Source organism: Oncorhynchus clarkii, chromosome 4, assembly GCF_045791955.1.
Source record: "Oncorhynchus clarkii lewisi isolate Uvic-CL-2024 chromosome 4, UVic_Ocla_1.0, whole genome shotgun sequence".
NCBI lineage: Eukaryota > Metazoa > Chordata > Actinopteri > Salmoniformes > Salmonidae > Oncorhynchus > Oncorhynchus clarkii.
In genome coordinates this window covers 16,705,506-16,724,823 of record NC_092150.1, presented here as the reverse complement: position 1 = coordinate 16,724,823, position 19,318 = coordinate 16,705,506, and the positions used below count along the sequence as shown (strand labels likewise).

At 46.4% G+C, this 19,318-nt stretch overlaps 1 protein-coding gene and 1 non-coding gene across 2 annotated transcripts in view; one reads left to right on the top strand and one right to left on the bottom strand.

The window, feature by feature from the left end:
• Positions 1 to 19,318, bottom strand: part of LOC139407588 (plexin-B2-like) — a 156,963-nt gene that overhangs the window by 110,231 nt on the left and 27,414 nt on the right. The window lies entirely within an intron of this gene.
• LOC139408129 (U7 small nuclear RNA) lies at positions 10,156 to 10,208 on the top strand. Its single transcript, XR_011634187.1, has one exon. It is a non-coding gene; the product is annotated as a U7 small nuclear RNA (small nuclear RNA).

The following is a 19,318-nucleotide window of genomic DNA, read 5'->3' as shown; positions in this document are numbered from 1 at the left end:
CAGTCCTACCTACCTACAGGTTGTATAAAACTCTGCTCAGACCCCAGTCCTACCTACCTACAGGTTGTAGAAAACTCTGTTTAGACCCCAGTCCTACCTACCTACAGGTTGTAGAAAACTCTGTTTAGACCCCAGTCCTACCTCCCTACAGGTTGTAGAAAACTCTGTTCAGACCCCAGTCCTACCTACCTACAGGTTGTAGAAAACTCTGTTTAGACCCCAGTCCTACCTACCTACAGGTTGTAGAAAACTCTGCTCAGACCCCAGTCCTACCTACCTACAGGTTGTAGAAAACTCTGTTTAGACCCCAGTCCTACCTACCTACAGGTTGTAGAAAACTCTGTTTAGACCCCAGTCCTACCACCCTACAGGTTGTAGAAAACTCTGTTTAGACCCCAGTCCTACCACCCTACAGGTTGTAGAAAACTCTGTTTAGACCCCAGTCCTACCTACCTACAGGTTGTAGAAAACTCTGCTCAGACCCCAGTCCTACCTACCTACAGGTTGTAGAAAACTCTGCTCAGACCCCAGTCCTACCTACCTACAGGTTGTAGAAAACTCTGCTCAGACCCCAGTCCTACCTACCTACAGGTTGTAGAAAACTCTGTTTAGACCCCAGTCCTACCTCCCTACAGGTTGTAGAAAACTCTGCTCAGACCCCAGTCCTACCTACCTACAGGTTGTAGAAAACTCTGTTTAGACCCCAGTCCTACCTCCCTACAGGTTGTAGAAAACTCTGTTCAGACCCCAGTCCTACCTACCTACAGGTTGTAGAAAACTCTGTTTAGACCCCAGTCCTACCTACCTACAGGTTGTAGAAAACTCTGTTTAGACCCCAGTCCTACCTACCTACAGGTTGTAGAAAACTCTGCTCAGACCCCAGTCCTACCTACCTACAGGTTGTAGAAAACTCTGCTCAGACCCCAGTCCTACCTACCTACAGGTTGTAGAAAACTCTGTTTAGACCCCAGTCCTACCTACCTACAGGTTGTAGAAAACTCTGCTCAGACCCCAGTCCTACCTACCTACAGGTTGTAGAAAACTCTGTTTAGACCCCAGTCCTACCACCCTACAGGTTGTAGAAAACTCTGTTTAGACCCCAGTCCTACCACCCTACAGGTTGTAGAAAACTCTGTTTAGACCCCAGTCCTACCTACCTACAGGTTGTAGAAAACTGAGTTTAGACCCCAGTCCTACCTACCTACAGGTTGTAGAAAACTCTGTTTAGACCCCAGTCCTACCTACCTACAGGTTGTAGAAAACTCTGCTCAGACCCCAGTCCTACCTACCTACAGGTTTTAGAAAACTCTGCTCAGACCCCAGTCCTACCTCCCTACAGGTTGTAGAAAACTCTGTTCAGACCCCAGTCCTACCTACCTACAGGTTGTAGAAAACTCTGTTTAGACCCCAGTCCTACCTACCTACAGGTTGTAGAAAACTCTGCTCAGACCCCAGTCCTACCTACCTACAGGTTGTAGAAAACTCTGTTTAGACCCCAGTCCTACCTCCCTACAGGTTGTAGAAAACTCTGTTTAGACCCCAGTCCTACCTACCTACAGGTTGTATAAAACTCTGCTCAGACCCCAGTCCTACCTACCTACAGGTTGTAGAAAACTCTGTTTAGACCCCAGTCCTACCTACCTACAGGTTGTAGAAAACTCTGTTTAGACCCCAGTCCTACCTACCTACAGGTTGTAGAAAACTCTGTTTAGACCCCAGTCCTACCACCCTACAGGTTGTAGAAAACTCTGTTTAGACCCCAGTCCTACCACCCTACAGGTTGTAGAAAACTCTGTTTAGACCCCAGTCCTACCTACCTACAGGTTGTAGAAAACTCTGCTCAGACCCCAGTCCTACCTACCTACAGGTTGTAGAAAACTCTGCTCAGACCCCAGTCCTACCTACCTACAGGTTGTAGAAAACTCTGCTCAGACCCCAGTCCTACCTACCTACAGGTTGTAGAAAACTCTGTTTAGACCCCAGTCCTACCTCCCTACAGGTTGTAGAAAACTCTGCTCAGACCCCAGTCCTACCTACCTACAGGTTGTAGAAAACTCTGTTTAGACCCCAGTCCTACCTCCCTACAGGTTGTAGAAAACTCTGTTCAGACCCCAGTCCTACCTACCTACAGGTTGTAGAAAACTCTGTTTAGACCCCAGTCCTACCACCCTACAGGTTGTAGAAAACTCTGCTCAGACCCCAGTCCTACCTACCTACAGGTTGTAGAAAACTCTGTTTAGACCCCAGTCCTACCTACCTACAGGTTGTAGAAAACTCCGTTTAGACCCCAGTCCTACCTACCTACAGGTTGTAGAAAACTCTGTTTAGACCCCAGTCCTACCTACCTACAGGTTGTAGAAAACTCTGCTCAGACCCCAGTCCTACCTACCTACAGGTTGTAGAAAACTCTGCTCAGACCCCAGTCCTACCTACCTGCAGGTTGTAGAAAACTCTGTTTAGACCCCAGTCCTACCTCCCTACAGGTTGTAGAAAACTCTGCTCAGACCCCAGTCCTACCTACCTACAGGTTGTAGAAAACTCTGTTTAGACCCCAGTCCTACCTCCCTACAGGTTGTAGAAAACTCTGTTCAGACCCCAGTCCTACCTACCTACAGGTTGTAGAAAACTCTGTTTAGACCCCAGTCCTACCTACCTACAGGTTGTAGAAAACTCTGCTCAGACCCCAGTCCTACCTACCTACAGGTTGTAGAAAACTCTGTTTAGACCCCAGTCCTACCACCCTACAGGTTGTAGAAAACTCTGTTTAGACCCCAGTCCTACCACCCTACAGGTTGTAGAAAACTCTGTTTAGACCCCAGTCCTACCTACCTACAGGTTGTAGAAAACTGAGTTTAGACCCCAGTCCTACCTACCTACAGGTTGTAGAAAACTCTGTTTAGACCCCAGTCCTACCTACCTACAGGTTGTAGAAAACTCTGCTCAGACCCCAGTCCTACCTACCTACAGGTTTTAGAAAACTCTGCTCAGACCCCAGTCCTACCTACCTACAGGTTGTAGAAAACTCTGCTCAGACCCCAGTCCTACCTACCTACAGGTTGTAGAAAACTCTGTTTAGACCCCAGTCCTACCTCCCTACAGGTTGTAGAAAACTCTGCTCAGACCCCAGTCCTACCTACCTACAGGTTGTAGAAAACTCTGTTTAGACCCCAGTCCTACCTCCCTACAGGTTGTAGAAAACTCTGTTCAGACCCCAGTCCTACCTACCTACAGGTTGTAGAAAACTCTGTTTAGACCCCAGTCCTACCTACCTACAGGTTGTAGAAAACTCTGCTCAGACCCCAGTCCTACCTACCCACAGGTTGTAGAAAACTCTGTTTAGACCCCAGTCCTACCTCCCTACAGGTTGTAGAAAACTCTGTTCAGACCCCAGTCCTACCTACCTACAGGTTGTAGAAAACTCTGTTTAGACCCCAGTCCTACCTACCTACAGGTTGTAGAAAACTCTGCTCAGACCCCAGTCCTACCTACCTACAGGTTGTAGAAAACTCTGTTTAGACCCCAGTCCTACCTACCTACAGGTTGTAGAAAACTCTGTTTAGACCCCAGTCCTACCTACCTACAGGTTGTAGAAAACTCTGTTTAGACCACAGTCCTACCACCCTACAGGTTGTAGAAAACTCTGTTTAGACCCCAGTCCTACCTACCTACAGGTTGTAGAAAACTCTGCTCAGACCCCAGTCCTACCTACCTACAGGTTGTAGAAAACTCTGTTTAGACCCCAGTCCTACCTACCTACAGGTTGTAGAAAACTCTGCTCAGACCCCAGTCCTACCTACCTACAGGTTGTAGAAAACTCTGCTCAGACCCCAGTCCTACCTACCTACAGGTTGTAGAAAACTCTGCTCAGACCCCAGTCCTACCTACCTACAGGTTGTAGAAAACTCTGTTTAGACCCCAGTCCTACCTCCCTACAGGTTGTAGAAAACTCTGCTCAGACCCCAGTCCTACCTACCTACCTACAGGTTGTAGAAAACTCTGTTTAGACCCCAGTCCTACCTCCCTACAGGTTGTAGAAAACTCTGTTCAGACCCCAGTCCTACCTACCTACAGGTTGTAGAAAACTCTGTTTAGACCCCAGTCCTACCTACCTACAGGTTGTAGAAAACTCTGCTCAGACCCCAGTCCTACCTACCTACAGGTTGTAGAAAACTCTGTTTAGACCCCAGTCCTACCTCCCTACAGGTTGTAGAAAACTCTGTTCAGACCCCAGTCCTACCTACCTACAGGTTGTAGAAAACTCTGTTTAGACCCCAGTCCTACCTACCTACAGGTTGTAGAAAACTCTGCTCAGACCCCAGTCCTACCTACCTACAGGTTGTAGAAAACTCTGTTTAGACCCCAGTCCTACCTACCTACAGGTTGTAGAAAACTCTGTTTAGACCCCAGTCCTACCACCCTACAGGTTGTAGAAAACTCTGTTTAGACCCCAGTCCTACCACCCTACAGGTTGTAGAAAACTCTGTTTAGACCCCAGTCCTACCTACCTACAGGTTGTAGAAAACTCTGCTCAGACCCCAGTCCTACCTACCTACAGGTTGTAGAAAACTCTGCTCAGACCCCAGTCCTACCTACCTACAGGTTGTAGAAAACTCTGCTCAGACCCCAGTCCTACCTACCTACAGGTTGTAGAAAACTCTGTTTAGACCCCAGTCCTACCTCCCTACAGGTTGTAGAAAACTCTGCTCAGACCCCAGTCCTACCTACCTACAGGTTGTAGAAAACTCTGTTTAGACCCCAGTCCTACCTCCCTACAGGTTGTAGAAAACTCTGTTCAGACCCCAGTCCTACCTACCTACAGGTTGTAGAAAACTCTGTTTAGACCCCAGTCCTACCTACCTACAGGTTGTAGAAAACTCTGCTCAGACCCCAGTCCTACCTACCTACAGGTTGTAGAAAACTCTGTTTAGACCCCAGTCCTACCTCCCTACAGGTTGTAGAAAACTCTGCTCAGACCCCAGTCCTACCTACCTACAGGTTGTAGAAAACTCTGCTCAGACCCCAGTCCTACCTACCTACAGGTTGTAGAAAACTCTGCTCAGACCCCAGTCCTACCTACCTACAGGTTGTAGAAAACTCTGTTTAGACCCCAGTCCTACCTCCCTACAGGTTGTAGAAAACTCTGCTCAGACCCCAGTCCTACCTACCTACAGGTTGTAGAAAACTCTGTTTAGACCCCAGTCCTACCTCCCTACAGGTTGTAGAAAACTCTGTTCAGACCCCAGTCCTACCTACCTACAGGTTGTAGAAAACTCTGGTTAGACCCCAGTCCTACCTACCTACAGGTTGTAGAAAACTCTGCTCAGACCCCAGTCCTACCTACCTACAGGTTGTAGAAAACTCTGTTTAGACCCCAGTCCTACCTCCCTACAGGTTGTAGAAAACTCTGTTCAGACCCCAGTCCTACCTACCTACAGGTTGTAGAAAACTCTGTTTAGACCCCAGTCCTACCTACCTACAGGTTGTAGAAAACTCTGCTCAGACCCCAGTCCTACCTACCTACAGGTTGTAGAAAACTCTGTTTAGACCCCAGTCCTACCTACCTACAGGTTGTAGAAAACTCTGTTTAGACCCCAGTCCTACCACCCTACAGGTTGTAGAAAACTCTGTTTAGACCCCAGTCCTACCACCCTACAGGTTGTAGAAAACTCTGTTTAGACCCCAGTCCTACCTACCTACAGGTTGTAGAAAACTCTGCTCAGACCCCAGTCCTACCTACCTACAGGTTGTAGAAAACTCTGCTCAGACCCCAGTCCTACCTACCTACAGGTTGTAGAAAACTCTGCTCAGACCCCAGTCCTACCTACCTACAGGTTGTAGAAAACTCTGTTTAGACCCCAGTCCTACCTCCCTACAGGTTGTAGAAAACTCTGCTCAGACCCCAGTCCTACCTACCTACAGGTTGTAGAAAACTCTGTTTAGACCCCAGTCCTACCTCCCTACAGGTTGTAGAAAACTCTGTTCAGACCCCAGTCCTACCTACCTGCAGGTTGTAGAAAACTCTGTTTAGACCCCAGTCCTACCTACCTACAGGTTGTAGAAAACTCTGCTCAGACCCCAGTCCTACCTACCTACAGGTTGTAGAAAACTCTGTTTAGACCCCAGTCCTACCTCCCTACAGGTTGTAGAAAACTCTGTTCAGACCCCAGTCCTACCTACCTACAGGTTGTAGAAAACTCTGTTTAGACCCCAGTCCTACCTACCTACAGGTTGTAGAAAACTCTGCTCAGACCCCAGTCCTACCTACCTACAGGTTGTAGAAAACTCTGTTTAGACCCCAGTCCTACCTACCTACAGGTTGTAGAAAACTCTGTTTAGACCCCAGTCCTACCTACCTACAGGTTGTAGAAAACTCTGTTTAGACCCCAGTCCTACCACCCTACAGGTTGTAGAAAACTCTGTTTAGACCCCAGTCCTACCTACCTACAGGTTGTAGAAAACTCTGCTCAGACCCCAGTCCTACCTACCTACAGGTTGTAGAAAACTCTGTTTAGACCCCAGTCCTACCTACCTACAGGTTGTAGAAAACTCTGCTCAGACCCCAGTCCTACCTACCTACAGGTTGTAGAAAACTCTGTTTAGACCCCAGTCCTACCTACCTACAGGTTGTAGAAAACTCTGTTTAGACCCCAGTCCTACCTACCTACAGGTTGTAGAAAACTCTGTTTAGACCCCAGTCCTACCTACCTACAGGTTGTAGAAAACTCTGCTCAGACCCCAGTCCTACCTACCTACAGGTTGTAGAAAACTCTGTTTAGACCACAGTCCTACCACCCTACAGGTTGTAGAAAACTCTGTTTAGACCCCAGTCCTACCTACCTACAGGTTGTAGAAAACTCTGCTCAGACCCCAGTCCTACCTACCTACAGGTTGTAGAAAACTCTGTTTAGACCCCAGTCCTACCTCCCTACAGGTTGTAGAAAACTCTGTTCAGACCCCAGTCCTACCTACCTACAGGTTGTAGAAAACTCTGTTTAGACCCCAGTCCTACCTACCTACAGGTTGTAGAAAACTCTGCTCAGACCCCAGTCCTACCTACCTACAGGTTGTAGAAAACTCTGTTTAGACCCCAGTCCTACCTACCTACAGGTTGTAGAAAACTCTGTTTAGACCCCAGTCCTACCTACCTACAGGTTGTAGAAAACTCTGTTTAGACCACAGTCCTACCACCCTACAGGTTGTAGAAAACTCTGTTTAGACCCCAGTCCTACCTACCTATAGGTTGTAGAAAACTCTGCTCAGACCCCAGTCCTACCTACCTACAGGTTGTAGAAAACTCTGTTTAGACCCCAGTCCTACCTACCTACAGGTTGTAGAAAACTCTGCTCAGACCCCAGTCCTACCTACCTACAGGTTGTAGAAAACTCTGTTTAGACCCCAGTCCTACCTACCTACAGGTTGTAGAAAACTCTGCTCAGACCCCAGTCCTACCTACCTACAGGTTGTAGAAAACTCTGCTCAGACCCCAGTCCTACCTACCTACAGGTTGTAGAAAACTCTGCTCAGACCCCAGTCCTACCTACCTACAGGTTGTAGAAAACTCTGTTTAGACCCCAGTCCTACCTCCCTACAGGTTGTAGAAAACTCTGCTCAGACCCCAGTCCTACCTACCTACCTACAGGTTGTAGAAAACTCTGTTTAGACCCCAGTCCTACCTCCCTACAGGTTGTAGAAAACTCTGTTCAGACCCCAGTCCTACCTACCTACAGGTTGTAGAAAACTCTGTTTAGACCCCAGTCCTACCTACCTACAGGTTGTAGAAAACTCTGCTCAGACCCCAGTCCTACCTACCTACAGGTTGTAGAAAACTCTGTTTAGACCCCAGTCCTACCTCCCTACAGGTTGTAGAAAACTCTGTTCAGACCCCAGTCCTACCTACCTACAGGTTGTAGAAAACTCTGTTTAGACCCCAGTCCTACCTACCTACAGGTTGTAGAAAACTCTGCTCAGACCCCAGTCCTACGTACCTACAGGTTGTAGAAAACTCTGTTTAGACCCCAGTCCTACCTACCTACAGGTTGTAGAAAACTCTGTTTAGACCCCAGTCCTACCACCCTACAGGTTGTAGAAAACTCTGTTTAGACCCCAGTCCTACCACCCTACAGGTTGTAGAAAACTCTGTTTAGACCCCAGTCCTACCTACCTACAGGTTGTAGAAAACTCTGCTCAGACCCCAGTCCTACCTACCTACAGGTTGTAGAAAACTCTGCTCAGACCCCAGTCCTACCTACCTACAGGTTGTAGAAAACTCTGCTCAGACCCCAGTCCTACCTACCTACAGGTTGTAGAAAACTCTGTTTAGACCCCAGTCCTACCTCCCTACAGGTTGTAGAAAACTCTGCTCAGACCCCAGTCCTACCTACCTACAGGTTGTAGAAAACTCTGTTTAGACCCCAGTCCTACCTCCCTACAGGTTGTAGAAAACTCTGTTCAGACCCCAGTCCTACCTACCTACAGGTTGTAGAAAACTCTGTTTAGACCCCAGTCCTACCTACCTACAGGTTGTAGAAAACTCTGCTCAGACCCCAGTCCTACCTACCTACAGGTTGTAGAAAACTCTGTTTAGACCCCAGTCCTACCTCCCTACAGGTTGTAGAAAACTCTGTTTAGACCCCAGTCCTACCTACCTACAGGTTGTAGAAAACTCTGTTTAGACCCCAGTCCTACCTACCTACAGGTTGTAGAAAACTCTGTTTAGACCCCAGTCCTACCTACCTACAGGTTGTAGAAAACTCTGTTTAGACCCCAGTCCTACCTACCTACAGGTTGTAGAAAACTCTGCTCAGACCCCAGTCCTACCTACCTACAGGTTGTAGAAAACTCTGTTTAGACCCCAGTCCTACCTACCTACAGGTTGTAGAAAACTCTGCTCAGACCCCAGTCCTACCTACCTACAGGTTGTAGAAAACTCTGTTCAGACCCCAGTCCTACCTACCTACAGGTTGTAGAAAACTCTGCTCAGACCCCAGTCCTACCTACCTACAGGTTGTAGAAAACTCTGTTTAGACCCCAGTCCTACCTCCCTACAGGTTGTAGAAAACTCTGCTCAGACCCCAGTCCTACCTACCTACAGGTTGTAGAAAACTCTGTTTAGACCCCAGTCCTACCTCCCTACAGGTTGTAGAAAACTCTGTTCAGACCCCAGTCCTACCTACCTACAGGTTGTAGAAAACTCTGTTTAGACCCCAGTCCTACCTACCTACAGGTTGTAGAAAACTCTGCTCAGACCCCAGTCCTACCTACCTACAGGTTGTAGAAAACTCTGTTTAGACCCCAGTCCTACCTCCCTACAGGTTGTAGAAAACTCTGTTCAGACCCCAGTCCTACCTACCTACAGGTTGTAGAAAACTCTGTTTAGACCCCAGTCCTACCTACCTACAGGTTGTAGAAAACTCTGCTCAGACCCCAGTCCTACCTACCTACAGGTTGTAGAAAACTCTGTTTAGACCCCAGTCCTACCTACCTACAGGTTGTAGAAAACTCTGTTTAGACCCCAGTCCTACCACCCTACAGGTTGTAGAAAACTCTGCTCAGACCCCAGTCCTACCACCCTACAGGTTGTAGAAAACTCTGTTTAGACCCCAGTCCTACCTACCTACAGGTTGTAGAAAACTCTGTTTAGACCCCAGTCCTACCTACCTACAGGTTGTAGAAAACTCTGTTTAGACCCCAGTCCTACCTACCTACAGGTTGTAGAAAACTCTGCTCAGACCCCAGTCCTACCTACCTACAGGTTGTAGAAAACTCTGTTTAGACCCCAGTCCTACCTACCTACAGGTTGTAGAAAACTCTGCTCAGACCCCAGTCCTACCTACCTACAGGTTGTAGAAAACTCTGTTCAGACCCCAGTCCTACCTACCTACAGGTTGTAGAAAACTCTGTTTAGACCCCAGACCTACCTACCTACAGGTTGTAGAAAACTCTGTTTAGACCCCAGTCCTACCTACCTACAGGTTGTAGAAAACTCTGTTTAGACCCCAGTCCTACCTACCTACAGGTTGTAGAAAACTCTGTTCAGACCCCAGTCCTACCTACCTACAGGTTGTAGAAAACTCTGTTTAAACCCCAGTCCTACCACCCTACAGGTTGTAGAAAACTCTGTTTAGACCCCAGTCCTACCACCCTACAGGTTATGGAAAATGTGCTCTTTTAGTATTTCTCCAGTAGGTTTCCTGAACCAGAAAGCCTCCACTTCTATGTCAAATATGATAAAACAAAAACACTATAGTAAATACTACAGTAATGTCCGCAAAAAAACGACAGTAAATACTACAGTATACTACAGTCCGCAAAAACATTATAATAAATATTGCAGTATTCTACAGTCCGCAGAAACACTACATTACTTACTATAGTATATACTACAGTTATTTTACTAGACTATTTATACTATAGTTAACTGTAAATACAACAGTATACTACAGTTATTTTACTACACTATTTATACTATAGTTAACTGTAAATACAACAGTATACTACAGTTATTTTACTACACTATTTATACTATAGTTAACTGTAAATACAACAGTATACTACAGTAAATACTTTGTTATCCACTGTAGTGATTTTGCAGACTTTAGTCCACAAAAACACTACAGTGAATATGTCACTGTCACGACTTCTGCCGAAGTCGTTGCCTCTCCTTGTTCGACGTCACCGGTCTTCTAGCCATCATTGATCCTTTTTTCATTTTCCATTGGTTTTGTCTTGTCTTCCCACACACCTGTTTTCAATCCCATTCATTACCTGTTGTGTATTTAACCCTCTGTTTCCCCTCATGTCTTTGTCAGAGATTGTTTTATTGTCAGTGTGATTGTTGTATAGGTGCGCGTCGGGTCCTCGTACCCATGTTTGTGTGTTTATGTACATTTAGTGTTATGGAGCATACTCCGTGGACTTTATTAAAAGACTCCATTTTACACTCCATTTGACTCTCCTGCGCCTGACCTCCCTGCCACCTATTACACCTACGCATGACAGTCACGACTTGCACCGAAGGTGGCTCCTCTTCCTGTTCGGGCGGCGCTCGGCGGTCGTCGTCGCCAGCCTACTAGCTGCCATCGATCCATTTTTCCTTTTCGTTTGTGTCTGTCTGTTGTAGTTATCACCTGTGTCTGATTAGTTCATTTCGGTGGGTTTATTAACCTCTGCTGCCTGCTAGTCTTTGTGTGGGATTATTTTGCTGTGTGAGCTCTGTTAGGGGTGCGTGTTTGCGCCACAGGGGTTTTTCCCTCACAGTCGTTGTACCGTTGGTACTGTGTTAGGAGTTGAGGTTTCTCCTCCGTGTGTTTTGTGATTTTCCCCGCCTGTTGTTGGTGGGTTGGGACTTATAATAAATGACTGTGCAAACTGGAATTCCTTGCTCTCCTGCTCCTGACTCCTGCACCTACCTCTTCTTAGGAGGCACCTAGCACAATACTACAGTAAAGTCTCTAAAAACACTACAGTGAATACTATAATATGTATACAATAGTATACTATAGTATTTATACCATAGTATACTATAGTAAGTATACCACAGTATACTATAGTATTTATACCATAGTATAGTATAGATAGTATTTTTTTAATGTGGGAATTTATGCCAGCGCTCCTTTATCAGCCCAGTGGTCTGGAGAAGGGCTGCCTGGAGCTGACGCTAAACCGCTAGCCAGGCAACAGAGGGAGGAGAGGGGAGGACAGGAAGGGTTTACCTCAGACTCCCAGAACTGGCACCAAAACTCCCCTTTTCCCTCCTGTTTCCCCCTTGTAACCACGGCAGTGGTGAACAGAAACCAAAACAGCCCTCTAATGGAGACGACGGTGGTGCCAGAGGAATTCCACCTTCTGTAAGCCTCCTCCCTGTTTTTCCCTCTTTCCCCCTCTCTAACTGTGTGTTTGTTTCTATCTATTTTCATGGGACATAATTAAAGTTCATTAAGATGATTCATTTGGTCTAGGAGGATGAGATGGCTACCCTAGTCTGGTCGGTTGATGGTTTGGTGTTTTATCCCCCATCACTGAGTCTCCCTGTTTTCTTACTGCTGATCAATGGGAGGAATTTGTTCTGCTCGTGTAATGCTGAGCTGACATGTACTTTTATTTATGATTGTGTTTGTCTCTGCTTTCACAGGACGTCTACATCTTGTTGCTAAATGTTTTATATTTGTCTTACAACAATGACGAAAGATGCTCAACCACCACCTGACCCAAATGATAGACATACATACTAAATGGAGAAGCTTTGTCCCACAAAGCTATTGAATATAATTAAGCAGAATCAACTAAAGAATTACCGGAAAGACAGGCTGGGAGTAAATATTGACTTAGTCTTTCACTGGTTTGGTTCACTGGTTTTAAGATGGAAAACATCATACGGTGCCAAATCCAATTTCAGTCTCCCAATGAGGCTAGTGGCATCAAGACCAAATGTCTGACTAGAGGAGTAGACAGTGGCAAAAGCAAAGCCAAAGGCTCTCTATCTTTAAAGCAGTTCCTGCTCATTCAGAAGTGTTTTTATTCTAATCAATCTTACAGGATTTCATTAAAGAAAATCTGTCTGGTTAGATTATGGAATGCAATCTGCAGAGGGCAAGATAAAGTGGCAGCAGGTCACACTCAATATCTGAGCTTATATAAGAACAGGACTTGGTTTGTCCATCTAATATTTCCCCCCTCAATCCTTCCCTCCATCCATCCCTCCCAGAGCAAACAGTCCAACTTTACAGTCTTTTCATCAACACAGCGGCAAAAAATGCAGCCACAGCAGACGCATATGAATTGAGATTTTAGTTTGCGTGAGTTGCTGAAAATCAAAAGGGCCAAATCCATTTCTCTCTCTCTCCCCCCATCTCGCTCTTTACTTCTCTCTCCCCCCATCTCCCTCTTTACTTCTCTCTCTCTCCCCCATCTCGCTCTTTACTTCTCTCTCTCCATCTCTCTATTTCTCTATCTCATTACAATGCAATTTGAATATTAATGCTCTATAATACTGCCGTCACAGCACAGCACATAACTATAACTTAAAGAAGCATGAAGTGTTACACACAGTACACTGCACGAAAAGGCCATAAATACACTGTAGTAAATTCACAACCGTAACTACTGCCATTCCTATTCAGCACCTTATTTACTAAAGCAATTTTCCATGCAATGTGGAAGTGAAAACAGCATTGTGCATTTAAGTTCTGTAGCCTATCCTGTGCTGTGGAAAATGGCATGCAAATGGATGTTCTCTCCTGTGTTTTCTATGAACAATCCCCTCAAACGCTGCTCTGCAAAACTTAATTTCTGCTTAGTCCCAGCTTCCTCCCGCTGTTTGCAACTACATTATTTTTAGTGTTAGAAAAAATGTATCCTTGCCATTGCCTGTGGATTATTGGCAGCTTGTGAAATCCCATCAGAAAGGGATTGGGTGGAAACAGATCACTGTGCGTTACATGGTAGAACGATGTCTGTACGTTCCATGGCTATGCCCTGGATAGAATAACAGGACTCATAGTCCCTCTCAACCAAACACTCCCTTCAGAACAGCCCTGTGCAGAATAACAGGACTCATAGTCCCTCTCAACCAAACACTCCCTTCAGAACAGCCCTGTGCAGAATAACAGGACTCATAGTCCCTCTCAACCAAACACTCCCTTCAGAACAGCCCTGGATAGAATAACAGGACTCATAGTCCCTCTCAACCAAACACTCCCTTCAGAACAGTACTGGTTAGAACAGGACTCATAGTCCCTCTCAACCAAACACTCCCTTCAGAACAGCCCTGTGCAGAAGAACAGGACCCATAGTGCCTCTAAACCGCAGGTATAGACAGAGTCACATGCTCCCTGTGTATAAAAGTAGGTTCACAAGGGCAAACACACACACACTCCATCTCAATCTGAGCTATATTCACAGAGGTGACAGACCTTGCCTCAACCATGAAGACAATCGCTTAACGAGGAAGGTTATCTCCTGAAGCGGCTAAGGCTACATTCACACTCATACAGGCAGACACACCTTAATGCTGTCTGCGCTCCAAAACTACAGTATGGGCTGAATGAGAATAGGCAGGCTGGTCAGGCTGCAGGGGCTGCTGGCGTCTGCTGGTGTTAACCACAGCGTCACTTTTAATTGCAGTATTCTCCTCTCTAGCCAGAGGAGGGCTTCTCTGTCACGTTCAATCTGTGACCTGCCATCCCCTCCTCCACCTCTTCTCCACCCCCTCTCCTCCCCCTCTCTGATCAAACAGATGGAGAATAGCTGATTTTAGCACCCTCAGGGGGGGAAAGTGTTCACCTGCTTTCCAGTGCTACCTCTCGCAATTTCTCTGCCTCTTCAATACTTCTGAGGTGACAAGACAAGGAGCAAACAGACAGACATGGAGACGTTCATTTGCCTCCAGGGTACTATTCTCCCTAAAACACAGAACTGCCATGGTATGGGACTAGAAGTCCTAGCTTGTACCAGGCGACCTACCTCATTGCCCTCTCCCATAACATAGTGGGAAGGGAGGAAGTCGTATACAGTACTTGGAAACATATGTGGGATTATGTGAATTGGCAAAGACTCAGGGTATAAGGGGTGGTGGGGGGCGGTGTTATTCAGTTCTCCCTGTCTGTTTTCCAGTGTTGCACTGTACTGTGCTGTCCTGGGTTGAGTTGTAGAGGCACTGCCAGTTCTCAGAACACAGTGCGGGCCTTTTTTTCCCCACCAATCAAAACCAGATGTGCCCTGACTTGTTTAAAAAATCCTTCTGTCTCGCTCCGTCTCCACTCGGCCACGCTGTTACACACATGCACGCACACGCATACATATTGTACACATGTAACAGTATAGCTTCCGTCCCTCTCCTCGCCCCAACCTGGGCTCGAACCAGGGACCCTATGCACACATCAAGAACTGACACCCACGAAGCATCGTTACCCATCGCTCCACAAAAGCCGCTGCACTTGCAGAGCAAGGGGAACCACTACTTCAAGGTCTCAAAGCGAGTGACGTCACCGATTGAAACGCTATTAGCGCGCACCACCGCTAATTAGCTAGCCATTTCACATCGGTTACACACACACAGTCTAACCAGGGCAATGCAATCACAAGGCCTCAGTAGGAATCCTGGAACAGGAATGGCTCCAATGACATAGGGTTTTTTAATGCATGGCATGCTCCTTTCTCCAATCCCCCCAGTCCTGCAGTTCCAGGAGATTCAACCTGACATAAGTGAGAGGTGTAGATAGTTTTTTTTTATCAGAGATACACAGGCCTATCAATGTGATGCAGAGTCCTATCAATCATGGGGTGAGAGATTTCTGCTGACATGTTTGATCCCTGTCTGGGAAGGAACTAAACATTCTGATACTGAAAATATAAGGTGCCTCTAGGTGTATTTAAACACTGAGAATATAAGGTGCCTCTAGGTGTATTTAAACACTGAGAATATAAGGTGCCTCTAGGTGTATTTAAACACTGAGAATATAAGGTGCCTCTAGGTGTATTTAAACACTGAGAATATAAGGTGCCTCTAGGTGTATTTAAACACTGCGACTTCATTTGATTGTTTTCTCTCACACAGTTTGAAGCTAAACCTATCCTGAATGTAAAGAATGTGTCTAGTAAAACATTCAAAAACACCCAGCACTAGACATTTGCAAATCCTTTGTGTACCCAACACAGTAGCAGAAGCTCATTTGCAATTAATGACTCTATTCTAATAATCAGATTTGGGTTTAGGCGACCAGGGTCCGGTTAAGAAGATAAGCACTGTAATACAGTATCATCCTTTTCACACTATTGTGCCGACCCGGACCATATTCTGGCTCATGCTCAGATATTTAGTTTTCATATTGTCCTTTCCGGCACGCAACTATGGTCCGTGGATGAGTAACCAGGCATGCAGTTCTACTCAGCTGAGTTTAGCTCAATAGTTGTGAAAAGGGTACATATTTTCACCCCCTCTCTGAGAACCATAACCAAAGGGCCCTGTTTTCAACTTGCTGGTCTACCTTGGAGCCTCTGGCAACACTATCAGCTAGTTCCATCTGTTCCCTGCAGCAAGTGTAAAATTGAGCTGTTTGAAAGTCGTCTGATATCGATCTGTGGCACATTAATTTCAGTAATGCTAAGTATGTCACCATTTGTAATCGCTACATGGAATTTGTGTGGTGTTATACGGAGCAGTGCTGCAGCCTGCGAGTTAAACTGAGTGTGGCTGTCGGTGTACTGAACAGGTCTATCCATCTAATGTATCTCTATGGGAGAAGAATGATTCGCTTCTTTACACTGAGCAGTAGTGAGCAGAATAACAGAGTTTAGTAAAGTTGATATTGGATTCACCACAGACACCTTGGGTCTCAACTAAAACACACATTTCTAATTAAGATCAGCATTAAATTGTGTTAGAAAGTGTTAACCCAGGTTATGGTAGTGATATGAGACATCTGGAGATGTAAATGACTGAGGATATATCACCTGGGAGCAGCGTGACGAGTAACAACTACTGCCATGTGACACTTGAAGGTTACATGGTACAAACAAAGGCGTGATGCAATCAAAGTTGCCAGAGCAAAGCAAAAACATATTCTACTGAAACCAATAACTGTGAGAGGAGTCCACATACTCATTTCTATATTTTGCAAATGTATTCTGTGATTATTTTGTTTTGACGTTAAGGAAAAAGCTGTTTCATGCTTCTGCATTAATATGTGGCTTTGATTGAACTGAGCCGTAACTATGGAGAAAGGGAGAGGGTGTGACCTTCACTGTTGCATTCTGGGTAAGATACAGATACAATAAGTGAAGCACTATAGATCCCACTCTGACTTTAAAGAGTCATATATGCATCCTCAAATGCCCTCTCACAGAAACACTCACACTGAAAAAGCATTGGATTTATCCAGAGCGCACAGTCATCTTTGGATAACAGCATTAGCTAAAATACATTTGTTACTTCACAGACAGATGTTAAAAGCACATTCATTCCTCATCTCTCTGGGTTTTCTGAGAGAGAGAGGGAATGAGAGCGCCTGTTGGGACTGGTAAGGGTTGGGTGCGGGGGCAGAGGAGTGCAGAGCAGAGGGAGAGGGAAAGAGAGCGCCTGTTGGGACTGGTAAGGGTTGGGTGCGGGGGCAGAGGAGTGCAGAGCGGAGGGAGAGGGAAAGAGAGCGCCTGTTGGGACTGGTAAGGGTTGGGTGCGGGGGCAGAGGAGTGCAGAGCGGAGGAAGAGGGAAAGAGAGCGCCTGTTGGGACTGGTAAGGGTTGGGTGCGGGGGCAGAGGAGTGCAGAGCAGAGGGAGAGGGAAAGAGAGCGCCTGTTGGGACTGGTAAGGGTTGGGTGCGGGGGCAGAGGAGTGCAGAGCAGAGGGAGAGGGAAAGAGAGCGCCTGTTGGGACTGGTAAGGGTTGGGTGCGGGGGCAGAGGAGTGCAGAGCAGAGGGAGAGGGAAAGAGAGCGCCTGTTGGGACTGGTAAGGGTTGGGTGCGGGGGCAGAGGAGTGCAGAGCGGAGGGAGAGGGAAAGGAGGGGTGTAGTTAGCTAGGCCCCACAGGCTCTCCAGCGCTTGGCCATTGTGGTTGACAAAGATCGATAGATCACGTCAATAGATCATTAGGCACTCCCAAAATAACACAGGGATCAGAGTGGTGATAAGACCCAGGATCAATCCTGGACGGGTGGATGGCAGGAGGGGTGGAGGGGAAGCCACTAGACCCTTTCACGGCGGTGACACTGTTTGATGTTTGGGCACGGGGTAGGTGGGGCTGCATGGGTGATAACGTGACCATGCCAAATCTCTCCAGCATGAGCTCGTTGGAGCGTGTGAAGCCAGGCCAGTGCTTGGATGCCTCTCTCTCTCTGTAGGTGGGGCTCCTAGCCTGGCCAACAGGGTTTGGGCTGGGACTGGGAGGGATGGTGACAGAGCCATATGGTGCGAGGCTTGGAGTTTGGAAGGACTGGGAATTTGGATGGAGGAAGGGGGATTTTGGGCTGCAGAAAAGCTGTGGTCTCAACTGGCTAATGGAACAGCACAATCGGGATAAACACAAAGCTAGTAATGATAAACACAATACCCTTAAATGCTTAAGCTAGTTTAATGTCCCTTTTCATTCCACTAATACAAATGATCACTGCTACTGCTAACATCAATTGTGATGGTGGAGCAAACAGATTTAATTGGAAGGCATTATTCTATCTGCCTCTGGGCGACTGAAGCAACATAATGCATGGAATAAAAAAAATGGTGGATTCCATCAGATAAGGAGAGAAATTATACAGTAAAACATTGTAATGTCGGCTTAATATGCAAACATATGATTAATATGCAAACCACATATTAATTGTTGTTTGGTCACTTTAGTAAGCTCATAGCGATGTCTTTCCTGGCATCTCCATACAGCACTGTGGAGAAAGTATGAAAGGGTCAAGGCCGGGTCACCTTCTCCTTTCATAAAACACATATACAACCTTTGTTTTGAATCATAGTAACTTCAAATCCCCTTAAATCAAGTCTCACCCAAGAACAGTACATACACTATACATACAAAATTATGTGGACACACCTTCAAATGAGTGGGTCTGAATATTTCAGCCACACTCGTTGCTGACAGGTGTATAAAATTGAGAACAAAGACATGCAATCTCCATAGACAAACATTGTCAGTAAAATGGCCTTATTGAAGAGCTCAGTGACTTTCAACGTGGCACTGTCATAGGATACCACCTTTCCATAAAGTCCATTTCTGCCCTGCTAGAGCTGCCCTGGTCAACTCTAAGTGCTGTTATTGTGAGGTAGAAATGTCTAGGAGCAAAACCGGCTCAGCCGCGAAGTGGTAGGCCACACAAACTCACAGAATGGGACTGCCGAGTGCTGAAGTGTGTAGTGCGTAAAACTCATCCGTCCTCGGTTGCAACACTCACTACCGAGTTCCAAACTGCCTCTGGAAGCAACGCCAACACAAGAACTGTTCAATGGGAGCTTCATGAAATGGGTTTCTAGGGCCGAGCAGCCACACACAAGCCTAAGATCACCATGAGCAATGCCAAGTATCGGCTGGAGTGGTGTAAAGCTCACCACCATTGAATTCTGGAGCAGTGGAAACACATTCTCTGGAGTGATGAATCACGCTTCACCATCTGGCAGTCAGTCGGCGAATCTGGGTTTGGCAGATGCCAGGAGAACGCTACCTGCCCAAATGCATAGTGCCAACTGTAAAGTATAGTGGAGGAGGAATAATGGTCTAGGGCTGTTTTTATGGTTCGGGTTAGGCCCCTTAGTTCCAGTGAAGGGAAATCTTAATGCTACAGCATACAATGAATGACATTCTAGATGATTCTGTGCTTCCAACTT